We start from the raw sequence: 15,115 nt of genomic DNA, 5'->3' as shown, positions 1-15,115 counted from the left end.
GGAAGTTTGAAAGATTAGCAACAAAAGAACTCAAAGCAAAGAAGTATCAAATTTGTTTATAGGACAAGCTTTGTAAGTACTTCAAATTAATTCATGTATGAATATTCATTTTTGAAGCTCTTTAGGCAAAGACACACTTAGAAACCTAAAGTTTTAAAGTCTTGGAACATGTTTTTCAAAGTTAAACAAGTTTATATTCCAAGAATATCTAAGCATAAATGAGAGAGATAAAAATGTTTTTGAAAAGAAGGAAAACCTCTTGACAGACGACTGTCTGTATACGGACAAACTGTTGACAAATTAAAGAACTTAAATTAAGAAGTCAGTAGCATAACAGACGACTATCAAGTTGTTAACAGACGATTGCCAGTGACAAATGAGACGTCTGTGTGTGTTCTACCAGCCGACTGCCACCATTCTAGATGTTTTTTAAAACTGAGTTGTTCGGTGACAAACGACTGCCACCCTAAGGACAGCCGACTGCCACCTTTCTGTGTGTGAAAAATATGCATGAAATACATGGACAAATGTTTGCCAGAGATCCCACAGTTGTCGGGCTCGCGGCAAATTTCAAACTTCTCAACGAGCATATTTTTAAAATTTAACTTACTTGAAGCTCAAATTATTTTAAAACTTGGACCCTACTCCAAGTAAACTTGGGGAACAAGTAAGAAACCATTCTACATCTATAAATACCCTCAAGATACATTGATTTAAACACCAAGATTTCACAACAATCAAACTCTCTCTCAAGCACTCTGAAATTCTGAAAGCTCTTCATTGCTCTCAACATCCACGAAATTCTCAAAAGCTCTGCTGATTGTCTCACTGATATTGCATTTCAATTGTTAATTCTTTCATCTATTGAAAGATTACTATGGTGATAAAACTCTAGAGCTTCAATCTGGATTTCGTTCTGTGAATTTACTGAAGTATATAGTTTTTATCTGTACTAATCAACTCTTGAGGAGCAAATTCTTGTACGCCTTGTTTTTAAATCTTTGCAGCAGATTGATTGACGGTTCGAGTGTTGAATCATTAGACCAAACAAGGGGATATTGTTTGGAGAAGGCGAACTCTAGCCTTAACGAAGGAGTGTTGTAATTGGTATTGTTCCGCCTGGTAAAAGAACGATGATAGTGAATCCTTTGGTGGTTTTGCCAAGGGCGAGGACGTAGGTTGTGTTGAAGCCGAACCTCGTAAAATCTTGTGTTCTTCTTTCTTCCCTACTCTTTACTTTTCAGCAAAATTTATAAATTACGTGGATGCTATATCAAACTCTGAATTCTAAGTGTTTGGTTGTTAAATAGATTCGAAGTTAATTTGTTTTGGTTTGATCAACATTGATTGCAGAAACCGAAAGGGGCTACGTTGGTTGATCATCCTTGATTTATTAAACTGAAAGTTTATTTAAAAGCTGAACATTGGGAAGAAGGTTGTTTGTGGAAATTAACAGCAAGGCTTATATAAATTTAGCAAACTTTTCACATTACTACAGGGCTTTTGTTAAGTGATTGATTATTTTGGTTTGGTTAAAATTTCTCTGATTCAGTTTTGTAATTGTGGTTGAGCATTGATTATTGTTATAACACAAAAGTATTAAAAAGGGAAATAAATTTTTTAAAAATCCCAATTCACCCCCCTTTTGGGAAAGCTATTCCAATTTCAATTGGTATCAGAGGCTAGTTATAGTAATTCCTAACAAGAAACTATAAAAAGATCAAATGGCAAATATAGGAGTAGCACCCTTTGGTGAGGGCCAATCCTCAACCCGTCCACCAATCTTTTGTGGACATAACTATACCTTTTGGAAAAAGAGAATGCAAATATATCTCCAACACATGGATTGGAAAGCTTGGGAAGTAGTTATGGATGGAGACCTAATTCCTACTAAGATAGTAGATGGAAAAAAAATTCCCAAAGAGAAAAAAGATATGACCGATATGGACTATAAGATGCTCCAAATAAATTCGAGTGCTATAAATGTCCTATACTGTGCTTTAGATGCTAATGAGTTCAATAAGGTCATGGCCTGCAAGAGGGCTAAAGAAATATGATACAAATTAGAAGTGACATATGAAGGAACAATAGATGTTAGGGACAATAGGATAGATATGTTAATGAGTGAGTATGAAACATTTAAAATGAATTCAAATGAAACAATCTCAAGTATGTACACCAGGTTTACCCACATAATCAACTCCTTAAGTGCCTTAGAAAAGATTTATTGTAATGACCCAAATAATAATAATGGTATTTAAATAGAGAGGAAGGGAAATGGAAACAGAAACAGAAGAAGGCAGCAAACTTCGTCAATGAAAGCTTTGTGTTTGTCGACAACATTGCACTTTGGAAGTAATAACTAAGGAAATTTATTAGGTCCTCGTCGACGAACACAGGGGATTCGTCGACGAGGGTACAAGAGGACCTCGTCAACGAAGACAAGTTTTGTCGACGAGAAGATACCAAGAGAGGTTTTTAGGCAACTTTGAATTTCATTGACGAAGGGGAGAGTTTGTCGACGAGGAGCTTTCTTAACCTCGTCGACGAGGTGACGTGGCTCGTCGATGAAGGCCAGTGTATAAATTGCCTGAACTTCATTTTTAAGCATAATTTTCGATGCAGAACACTCTCTCTTTCCTCCCTTCGGTTCTCCACCCTTCTCTCTTCGATTTTAGGTCGGATTTCTGTTGGTTCGAGGATCTGAAGCCACCACGACGCTCCTGGAGAAGTTCTCTGCATAACTGCCGGAGCGGATCATTGGTGGAACTCTGTTGAAATTTATCCCTGAGTTGAGGTAAGACTTTTTATTCGAAATTTGGTCTTACTGTAGTTATAGGAAATGATATTCACGTGAAAATACCAAAGTTTAGTTGTGCGAGTTATCATTTTTAGGGTGTTAAACGAGGAACCCTGCGGGTGCAGGACAAGCATTTTTAGGGGGTTTCTTTTCAGTTGTCAGGTAAGGGAATAAATTAAAGCAGTTATTTTTCATGCAAATTATTATTATTTTTCAGTAAATTAATTTTCAAGAAAGTATGTATTATATCAGTTTATTACGAAGGAAATGCACATTTGGGAAAATACTGCTATTATGTTGAAATGTATATATATATATATATATATATATATATATATATATATATATATGTATGTATGTATATGTATGAGATGCTAGAAATTATGATTTTAGAATATAAAGTATAGTTTTATACAGCAAATTTGTGACATGAATATTATTTTACGCGAGAAGTATTATGATATAACTATGTTATGAATGAAGCATGTTTTCAGGAATATGAAATATTACAGTACAAAATGATGTTGAAAATACATGATAATTGATTTATTATTCAGAATGATATGTATGAGATATTAGGCACAAGGCCGTGATTGGTAGCCAGCGCGAGGCCGTGTTTTACGTATGATTTCAGCGCGAGGTCGTATTTATTAAATGTTCGGCGTGAAGCCATATTTATGAAATATTCGACACGAGACCATATTTATGAAATTATAGAAATGCTATCAACCTATTTATGCTAAACGCTATATAATCATGTATTATATGTTATCATAACCCGAATGTTAGTTTAGTTCAATTCAGGAGCACGGTACCGTAGCTTATAGATCACATATCTATGATCAGATTGGTGCTAACCACCCCACGAGGGGGTGGGAGATAGATAGTTGTTGTGGCTTTCAGTGTAGAGTTGTAGACGTCCACTTGGCAATCTGGACCAGGGTGTGGCAGTCGCATCGTACTTACGGATATTTTTGACTCGGCAGTGGTAGGCCAGCCATTGTTGGGTCTCGCCTTTGGGCTGTACAACACGTCATGGGGGATAATACATGACATCAGCTAGCTATTCATCCTGGGTATGTTTTTAGTATTATTAGTTATACCAGACAGTTATGATTAGTATGATTTATTAGAAATATGAAAGTATACGTTTTTGCAGTTATTAAATGATGAATGATTTTTGGTATGAAGATTGTACTGTATATCTATAGTATCATTAAGTATTCATGTTGTCACACAGCAGTATTTAGTTTAGTTTCCCTTACTGAGAAGTATCTCACCCCCGAACATTAAATGATTTTTAGGAAACCCAGAAGGATTGGCGAGTCGTGGCCGCCGTTGAGTTTATTGAGTTACCTCGCTAGGAGGGTAAGTGTTGTGTTAGGATCAATGGATTTTGTTGTAGGATCCTAGGAAATACTTTTTGGTGTTTTTGGGTATTTTGGAGATTGTATATAAATACGGAACGTGATGGATTATAATTAACTCTGGTATTATGTATTCTATGGTTTGAGAATGTGATTTATATTTAATGCTGCTTAGGTTTCCACTGTGAATGACAAGTATCCCCATTATCCACTAGTTCGAGTTGACTGTTTTATTTATTTTACTTATATAACATATATTTTATATATTTTAAGATAAGCAAGACGTTACACTTATACTACCTATGAAATGATTAGAAAAACTCTAAGAGGCCTTCCCTCCATATGGGAACCAAAGGCTACTGCTATCACGGAAGATAGAAACCTTAAGACCATCTCTCCAGATGAACTTATAGGTTCATTACTTACCTATGAAATGACTTTAAAGGAAAGAAATCCTGAACCCAAGCATAAAAGGTCCATTGCATTAAAAGCTTCTAGTAACAGCTCAAGTGAAGAGGAAAGTGAATCAATTGACTTAGATAAGGATGAATTAGCATTCATCACTAAAAGATTAAGCAAATTCTATTGGAGAAATAAACGGTTTCCTAGAAAGTTTAATAAATAGAAACCTGAAAACTTAGAGACAAATAGAAAAGAAAAAAAAAAAGTAAAAATGAACCTCTTATATGCTATCATTGCAAGAAACCAGGGGATATCAAGCTGGACTGCCCGTTACTTAAGAAAGACAAGAAGAAAAAGAAGGAAGTTATGAAGGCCACTTGGGATGATTCGAACTCCAGCGAGACAGAAAACAAGTCAAGTGGACAAAAGATGGCAAATATATGCTTCATGGTGAATAACGAAGAGGTAAATACCTATTACTCCTCAACAGAATCTTACAATGAGTCTTGTGATGAATCTTGTGACAGCATGCCTTCCTATAAGGAATTACAAGCTGAGCTGTTTTCTTTACATAAAAGATTCATAAAAATTTCCAAGAGAAATATAACTTTGAAAGATCAAAATAAAAAATTAATGAAGCAACTTGAAACATCTAAAACTAGTGAAAAGGAGAAAGATTCTTGTATTGAAAAATTATAGGATGAAATTAAATAAATTACTCAAGAGATAGGAAAAATTAAAGAAGATGATTTAAATAAAAAGGAGTTAGAGATAATCGAACTTAAAAAATCAGTAGAGAATAAAGAGAAAATTATATATAACTTTACCAAACGAAAAGAAAATTTTGAAAACATGATTGGACAACAAAGACTAAAATGGAAACAAAGAAGGGATAGGTTATAATGGAAAAACAAACAAAAGGAATAAAAAATTATACATGGGATATTTTGTCAACGAAGCCAAGCACTATGCTAGTACTTCTTCAAACAATAAATATGAACACACCACATGCCACATGTACATGACTAAGGGTCATGTAATGTTCAATTGTCCACTAAAAAGAAAATATGTCAAAGTACAAAGAAAATATGTCAAAGTACAAGGTGAATGGAAAGTAAATAATGGAACTAAAAACAATTCAAAGAAAGTTAAGAGAATTTGGGTTCCAAATACTAATACAATGAATCCCTCATTGTAGGTATGCTTTAGGACTATACCGTCAACGGATAAATGGTACTTGGACAGTGGGTGTTCAAGGCACATGACCGGTGATAGAACCAAGTTCACCACATTAAAACAAAAGGATGGGGGATATGTCACCTTCGGCGACAATGCCAAAGGTAAAATTATTGGCATTGGAAAGATAGGTAAAGATCCTTCTCTTACCATTGATAATGTGCTATTGGTAGAAGGATTAAAACACAATCTTTTAAGCATAAGCCAATTAAGTGACAAAGGGTTTGAAATAACTTTTAAGAAAGAAAAATGTGTTATTCAAAACCCCAAGAATAATAAAACCTTGTTTATAACTCATAGGATAAATAATGTATATTGCATAAACCTTGAGAACTTAATAAATCAAAATGTAACTTGTTTAACTGCAATGAATGAAATGAGTTGGCTTTGGCATAGGAAACTAGGACATGCTAGTATGGGTCTTTTATCCAAATTATCTGAGAAAAATCTTGTAAAAGGATTACCAAATACTAAATTCATAAAAAACAAAGTGTGTGATGCATGCCAAAAGGGAAAGCAAGTCAAAACAAGCTTAAAAAAAAAAAAACATATCTACTAAAAGACCCCTAGAACTCTTGCACCTAGACTTATTTGGTCCAACTAGAACCTTAAGCTTAGGAGGCAAACAATATGCTTTTGTAATAGTAGATGAGTGCTCAAGATTTACTTGGGTATTATTCTTAACAAAAAAAGACGAAGCTTGTGACATGCTAATCACCTTATGCAAGAAATTAAAAAAATGAAAAAGACTATAATATAAAAAATTTTAGAAGTGATCAAGGTAGAGAATTTAAAAACAAAGATATTGATAAATTCTGTAATGAATATGGAATAAATCATAATTTTTAGCACCTAGGACTCCACAACAAAATGGAGTTATAGAAAAAAAAAATAGAACCCTCCAAGAAATGGCAAGAATCATGATAAATGAAAATAATCTACCTAAATACTTTTGGGAAGAAGTTGTGAATACAACTTGTTACATTATAAATAGAGTATCCATAAGATCAAGTATAGACAAAACACCGTATGAATTATGGAAAGGTAGAAATGTAGCGACCTACTATTTAACTGGTTATATATATATACTAAGACATTTAACATGCTTTGATACCATACTTGATTAAACTCAATCATCAACCTAAGCAGCAAGAAGTAGAAATCAAATAAACATAACCATATGTAGTTATATACACTACTAGAGTGCTAAATTATTTCCCAAAATATACATATATAGCTGTTCCCCAGATATCCTCAATTGGCTAAGGCTATACAAAAATACTCCCAAAAATACTCACTCTAATATTAGGGCAATACTGAGGCCCCTATATCTGCGAGCCTGATCTACTCGCCTACCTGGATCACCTGAAAAATTGTTAAATAATTGGGATGAGCCAATGCTCAGTAGGACGAAATATGTTATAAACTGCTAGCCTACTCAAAGAGTAGCTACCCTTCATAGGTGTAAAGTGAACATATTTGGTCAACCTATCCATGATTACCCAGATGGTATTCTACCCATGTAGTGTCGGTGGTAACCCAAGGAAGTCCATGGAGATGTGCTCCCATTTCCACTCTGGGATACTCAATGGCTGCAACGGCCCTACCAACCTATGATGTTCAGCCTTTACGTGCTGACACATCAGACATTGCTCCACAAATCGAGCAATCTCCCGTTTCATGCCACTCCACCAGAAGGATACACGCAAATCTCGATACATCTTCGTACTACCTGGATGTACCATATACAAAGAACGATGCACCTCCTCCAAGATTGCCCTTTTTATCCCGTCGTCGTTTGGAACACACAGCTTGGTCCCAAACCTTAGCACACCTCCCTCAGAGATGTTAAAATCTGCAGCCAACCCTTGCTGCACTTTCACTACAATCTCGACTAAGTCTGCATCATTAGCCTGCGCGACTTTAATCCTATCAAATAATGTCGACTGGATCACCAAGCTAGCAATGAGGGTCTGATGATTACCATCCTCCAACTCCACGCCAAGACTCTCCAGATCCCGTCTGATATGATGCTGACTTACTACTGCAGATACTGACACATGCTCTAACTTCCGACTCAACGCATCAACTACCACGTTAGCCTTCCTTGGGTGATAACTAATGGTGCAATCATAGTCCTTGATCAGTTCTAGCCACCTCCTCTGCCTCATGCTCAACTCCTTCTATGTGAAAAGGTATTTGAGTCTCTTGTGGTCCATGAAGATCACACATTGTACACCGTACAAGTAGTGTCTCTAGATCTTCAACACATATACTACTGCCGCCAACTCTAAATCATGCGTGGGGTAATTCTTCTTGTACTTCTTGAGTTGCCAAGAAGTATAAGAAATTACTTTCCCCTGTTGCATCAGCATACATCCCAACCCCTTCAGCGACGCATCGCTATAAATCACGTAACCACCATCCCTAGATGGGATGGTTAAAACCGAAGCAGTGACCAGTCGGTGTTTCAACTCCTAGAAACTCTGCTCGCACTCATCGGTCCAATCAAAACTCACACCCTTCCTCGTCAACCGTGTCAAAGGGCCAGATAACTTAGAGAATCGAGTCCTAGGAAACTCTAAACATCCTCTACGCTCTTCGGTTTCACCCAGTCAACCACTGCTTCTATCTTACCAGGATCAACTAAGATACCCTCCTTCGACACTACATGGCCTAGAAATGCGACCTGATTCAACCAAAACTCCCATTTCTTCAGCTTAGCATACAACTTTTTCTCCCGCAATACCTGACGTACCAACCTCAGATTGTTTTCATGCTCTTCCGAACTCCTAGAGTATACTAGAATATCGTCAATGAACACCATTACAAACTGGTCCAGGTATTCACGAAAAATCCTATTCATTACGTCCATAAATACTGCCGGAGCGTTAGTCAACCCAAATGACATAACTAAGAACTCGTAGTGACCGTATCTGGTTCGGAAAGCAGTTTTCGCAACATCCTTAGTCCTAATTCTCACCTGATGATACCCTGACCGTAGTTCGGTTTCACCCAGTCAACCACTGCTTCTATCTTACCAGGATCAATTGAGATACCCTCCTTCGACACTACATGGCCTTGGAATGCAACCTGATTCAACCAGAACTCGCATTTCTTCAGCTCAGCATACAACTTTTTCTCCCGCAATACCTGGAGTACCAACCTCAGATGGTTTTCATGCTCTTCCAAACTCCTAGAGTATACCAGAATATTGTCAATGAACACCATTACAAACTAGTCCATGTATTCACAAAAAATCCTGTTCATTAGGTCCAAAAATACTGCCGAAGTGTTAGTTAACCCAAATGACATAACTAAGAACTCGTAGTGACCGTATTTGATTTGGAAAGCAGTTTTCGCAACATCCTCGGTCCTAATTCTCACCTGATGATACCCTGACTGTAGATCGATCTTCGAAAAGACCTATGTTCCCTGCAGCTGGTCAAACAAATCATCTGTACAAGGCAACGAGTATTGGTTCTTCACTGTTACCTTGTTGATCTCACGGTAATCAATGCACATTCGCATCGACCTGTCCTTCTTCTTCACGAACAATACTGGAGCTCCCTAGGGCGAAACACTAGGTCGGATAAAGCCTTTTTCTAGTAGTTCTTGCAACTGCTCCTTCAACTCTCTAAGTTCAAGTGGAGCCATCTGGTATGGAGCTTTAGAGATTGGTGCCTTACCTGGCAGCAACTCAATAGCGAACTCCACCTCTCAATCAGAAGGTAAATTGGGTAAGTCTTCCGAGATACATCCAAAAATTCATTAACCACTCGGATATCTTCAAGTTTCAAATCATCCCGAGGTGGTTCCTTCACGCAAGCTAGGTACCCCTGACAACCCTCCAAGAGTAACCTTCTCGCCTGTACAACTAATAGAATCTGTGGCATTGAATGCACACACGATCCCACAAACACATACTCCTGCTCCCCAGGAGGTATGAATACTACTACCTTCCTACAACAATCAATCACCACATAACTGGAGAATAGCCAATCCATCCCCAGTATGACATCGAATCCACACATGTTGTACACTACTAGATTCCCCGATAGCAGTCTTCCCTAAATAACCACTGGGTAGTTTCCTATCATTTTACTACAAATCGCTATACTCCCAATCGGTGTAGCCACAGACAACCATTCACCCATTACTTGGGCTTTAACCTCACACAATTTCACAAAACTAACAGATATAAACAAATGGGTTGCTCCCGAATCAAATAAAACAACAGCTCTATTCGAAAGCAATAACATGGCACCTATCACCACGTTCCCAGCGTGTTCCGCATCTACTGGAGTAAGAGAATCCACCCTTACCGGAGCCGTGTTTGCCTAATAATTTTATCGAGGCATCTGATTACTCCCACGATTCTGGCTTTGTGCAAGCATATTGCTCCTTTGTGCCTGACAACTTCGTGACATGTGGCCCGGTTTGCCATAGTTGTAGTAGTTACCCTAAAACGAATGGCATTGACCATCATGCCATTTACGACATTTGGCGCATGGTGCGGAGGATGGATCCCCCTGTGAACTCTGCCACTCGATATTTTGCCGATAACCCAAACTATAGCTTTTCTTCTTCTTCCACTGTCCCTATCGAGGACTAGTCTGAGAACTAGAAGATATCAACCTCTTCCTCTATTCTTGTACCACCTCATCTCCCTGAAGGTCAGCCTCGACTAGGGTGGCTTTATCCACAAGAATAGAAAACTCTCGGATCTGTAGCATCCCCACAAGCCTACGGATGTCATTCCTCATACCTTTCTTGAACCTCCAAGCCTTCTCATACTCATTTAAGACCAAGTATGGCGTGAAACGAGATAACTCGATATACCTAGCAGCATATCACTACACCGTCAGGGTTCACTACATCAGGCTCGAGAACTTATCAGCCTTTGCATCATGAGTGGAAGTTGGGAAGTATCTCTCAAAAAATACTTCCTTGAAGTAGCCCCACGTCATACCAAATAGACCAGCTCTCTGCTTCTCAAGCAGACTCACGGCCATCCACCATTTTTCCACTTCCCCTGCCAGCTGAAAGGTAAAATAGATAACCTTCTACTGGTCAATACAATGTAGAACTTCTAATATCTTCTCGGTCTTCTGCACCGACTTCTCCGCTACTAATGGATCAGGTCCTCACGTAAATGTCGGAGGGTGCATACGGGTGAAACTCTCTATAATACAACCTGTAGCAATAGGAGAGGGTTTACGTCTCCTAACACTCCGCCCGATCTCCCGCATATCCTGCCTCGTCAACCCTCGAGGCACATAAGGAGACTCATCGCTCGCAGTCCCCTCGGAGCCACTATCCAAGTTGTTTTCCTTAGGCTCCATTCTGAAAATAGAATATGAATCAGTTAGAATTCCTATATCGTACACAGTTAACACAATCATTATCATGTCAACTATTACTCTCACAGGTCCAGGACTGTTCTATCACACAAACACGAAACCATCCATAGTTTGCCGTGATTTCACTGAAATCGTCATTCTAGGAAAAATACAAAACACTGCCAAAGAGTCCTCGTCTAGCAAGAAGACAACCCTCGACCTACTCTACCCATTTCCTACATCCTATACTCTGGTAGGTACACAAAGCTACGCCTAACCAAGTCTACAAGACCTAACAACCTGGTTAGCTCTGATACCAAGCTATCACGTCCCAAACTCGCGGATGGGTCCTAGGTATGAATATAGTAACCTAATCTGTCTCTATATCAATTAAAACCTACATGATACTACTCTGAATGAGGGTCCGACCCCGTGGGGTAGACATAAACCCTATACACAATCACATACATATCCATACTCATCAAATACGTAGCAGAAAATGTTCTTTCTATACATACATCATACCATACCAAACTCTATACAAAACTAGAAATATACATCCCAAAATACAATACATACTCCGGGTGTCTACAAAACCCAACACTGACAACCCGGTTACAAAACTCGTACTTACACAGGTACTAAACGCAGCTAGCCGACACCCTCGCTTCTGGATGCTAGGATGCTAGTTTCGGCTACCTGAAGGACCTGAAAAATATTTGCATATTTGGGGTGAGACACCTCTCAGTAAGTAAGAAAACAGGTTATATCAGTGTGTGGCATACAAGTGTTATTTCGGCGTAAAACATAACATAATACAATACGATACGATACGATACAGTTCAATATAGTTCCAATATTTTTCACAATCCAGTTCTAGTACATACGTTACCCAAACATAAGGTTAGTTTTGTCACACTAAGCATCCAATTACCTTGTGATAATTGAAGCCTCACAGCGATAACGTTGTCAATACGAGCTACCGATAACCTGTAATAATCGAAGCCTCATAGCGATACTGTTGCCACTACAGTGTAGCGCACACCCATTGGTGACCAGCCGAAAAGAAAAGGCGATATTTCATACCCTCGGATATAGAGCTGGACACTCTCGCCCACGGTAATTAGCCGAGACATGGCGTCAACGTACGGTAAGTAGCTGCCACTAGCTAATTCAACATATGATAATTAGCTGTCACTAGCTGATTTACAAAACCTGGAACAATTTTGGAACTCATGCCCCTATACTCATCAGGGTATGGTAATTAGCCGCCCCTAACTGTTTTTACAAAACTTGGAACATTTTACATACAACAGTTTATTCCACACTTATTTGGTATACAACAAATCATATCTTTTTCAGTTCAAGAATACAGTTTAATACAAATATGGGTACGATCATCTCAATACTACAGTTTTAATACAATATACGATTTCCTAAACAAAATAGAGATGATACTCGAACCCCCAAATTTTCCCAAAAACTGTAACCCAAAATTTCCGCATTTTCATCTGATAGATTTTCCTAAATAAGTAGCCAAAACATACATATGATCGTAAACTACAGGTTTACCGATCCCAATTTCAAAAATAAACTAATATAAATAGAATCCCCTTACCTTTTCCTTAATACCAAACTATGAACTCTACGGCTCCAAAACTACGAACCGAGACACCAAAACCTAAACAACCAAGAACAATACTTTCTTACAATTCTTACTACTACACGTATTTCGAAACAAAATTGAAATCAGACCCTTACCTTGATTTTGGGCCCAAAACCCGAAAATCCTTGAAATGACTTTCCGATCCGCTAAAAACATAGAGATTCCTCCCCTGATCCACGCAATAATGCCGGATCGTCGAATCAGGTGATGAATGACGAAGAATCGAAGAGAAAGAGAGAGAGAGAGAGAGAGAGAGAGAGAGAGAGAGAGAGAGAGAGAGAGAGAGAGAGAGAGAGAGAGAGAGAGAGAGTTTTGGCTTACTTAGCCAAGAAGCAAATGAAATAGATATTTATAGCCCCTTTGAATCAGCTAACCTCGTCGACGAGATGGCGCCTTCGTCAACGAATAATCCATACATTCGTCGACAAACCAGCTTCTTCAGCAACGAACCCTATTATGATATTTTTCATCGCGTTCGGTATCTCTTCATCGATGAGGCACTGAATTTCGGCAACGAAGAGTATCCTCTTTGTCGATGAGAACAATGGCTTCGTCGACGAAGCCTATAAAATTTACCTTTTTACCCTTTTTCATTTATTTAATCTACATACCTTGGGTCAGGTTTTTACAACTATCCTGGGTAATAATTCAAGTATGATATGGTTATATAAGATGATTTTGCAGTACAAAAATTTAGTATGTTAAGCTATGTTATGATAAACCATGTGCTTATTCGGATATGATACTCTTGTTTATATTAGTTATGAATTATGTATTGTTTATATGTATATCATGAAAAATACTTATGTTGCCACACACTGATATTAGTTTATCTCCCTTACTTAGAGGTCTCTCACCCCAGCCATACAAACATTTCAGGAAATCTAGATAGAAGGGCGGATAAAGCTCTGCAACGGTAGGAGTTGGCCGAACTAACCTGTTAGGAAGGTAAGTAGGTGAGATAGGGTCAGATGGGTTTTTGTGATTATGACCTTAGGATACTTTTTGGGTCTTTTTGTGGATGATTGTATATATATAAATGATAGATTCAGTAGAACTCTGGTATGGTTTCTGATGTGTTATGACATGTATGTAATTTTATGTTTTCCGCTGCTTAGGTATCAGAGTTATATGATAGATATATCCCTAGTACCCATGGGTCTAGGTTGATCACGACTATGACATTTTAGCAGGATTATTATGTATATTATTATGTGGAAAAGGAAAAAATATATATACGGAAAAATAGGCAAGTCGTTACAATGTAGGCGGAGCAGATTTTCAGTTTGGTGTCCCGGGGCACCACTCCAAAACTGAGGTAAAGGTGTTAAATATTAGTTTTAATGATTTAATTGAGGTATTTAGGGCCCAAGGAATGTTAAATGATGATATTCTAGAGATTGACCTAATTAATTTGGGGAAAATATAATTTCAAGATTTGGAGTTCTAGACGTTGTAAGTGTGGTTTAGAATTTTAACAAGCTTCTTAAGAATCAAGTGAGAGAATAGATTAAGTCAGGTATTTGCAGAAATTTATTTATGAATTAATATATTTTTGGGAATACTAGAATTGGACAGAGTAAACAGATTTTATAGCATGGTATAGCATATTGCAGACTAGAAATCACTCGTTATAAGTTTAACGTAAATATAGTTTGTCAAAATATGTTATATTTCATAAAGTGAGTATGATTTTACAATAATTTTAGAAAGATGATTATCAGTACAAAAATTAAGATATTTTTCATTATATTATGATTAAACAACTGGTGCAAATGTCGTGATAGTTCAGTTGGCGCAGATGCCATGATAATATAGCCGGCACAGATGCTGAGATATGACAGCCAGCGCAGATGCCGTGATCAGTATTGTTATGATAATATGATTTAGAAATTATGAAATGTCAGCTTTTATGTAGAGATATGAAAAACTAGATTTTATTTCAGAGATATGAAAATATTATTTACGAACAGAAATATATATATATATTATGTGAAATGTATTATATAGTAATAAAACCCGGATGGTTACGTATGTTAAGAGCACGATACCGTAACTAGCTAATCAGATTGGTGTAGTAGGATACCCACTGAGTGCCGACCCCCAAGAGGGTGTTGCTGTAGTAGGCTGGGTGGACTAGATTGGGTATATTCGACAGTGAAACCACACTATTTAGGAAGTGTGGGTTGGTGGCCGATTAGCTCGGAAGTGTAGGCGGTGTAATAGGATACCCACTGTGTTACTGATCCGCTAGAAATTTGACGATGTAGTAGGATGGGCAAGCCAGATTGGGTGGGCGATC

This window comes from Malania oleifera, chromosome 4 (genome assembly GCF_029873635.1).
Source record: "Malania oleifera isolate guangnan ecotype guangnan chromosome 4, ASM2987363v1, whole genome shotgun sequence".
Classification (NCBI taxonomy): Eukaryota; Viridiplantae; Streptophyta; class Magnoliopsida; order Santalales; family Ximeniaceae; genus Malania; species Malania oleifera.
The sequence above is the reverse complement of the archived record's forward strand: the minus strand, read 5'-3'. Positions refer to the sequence as shown.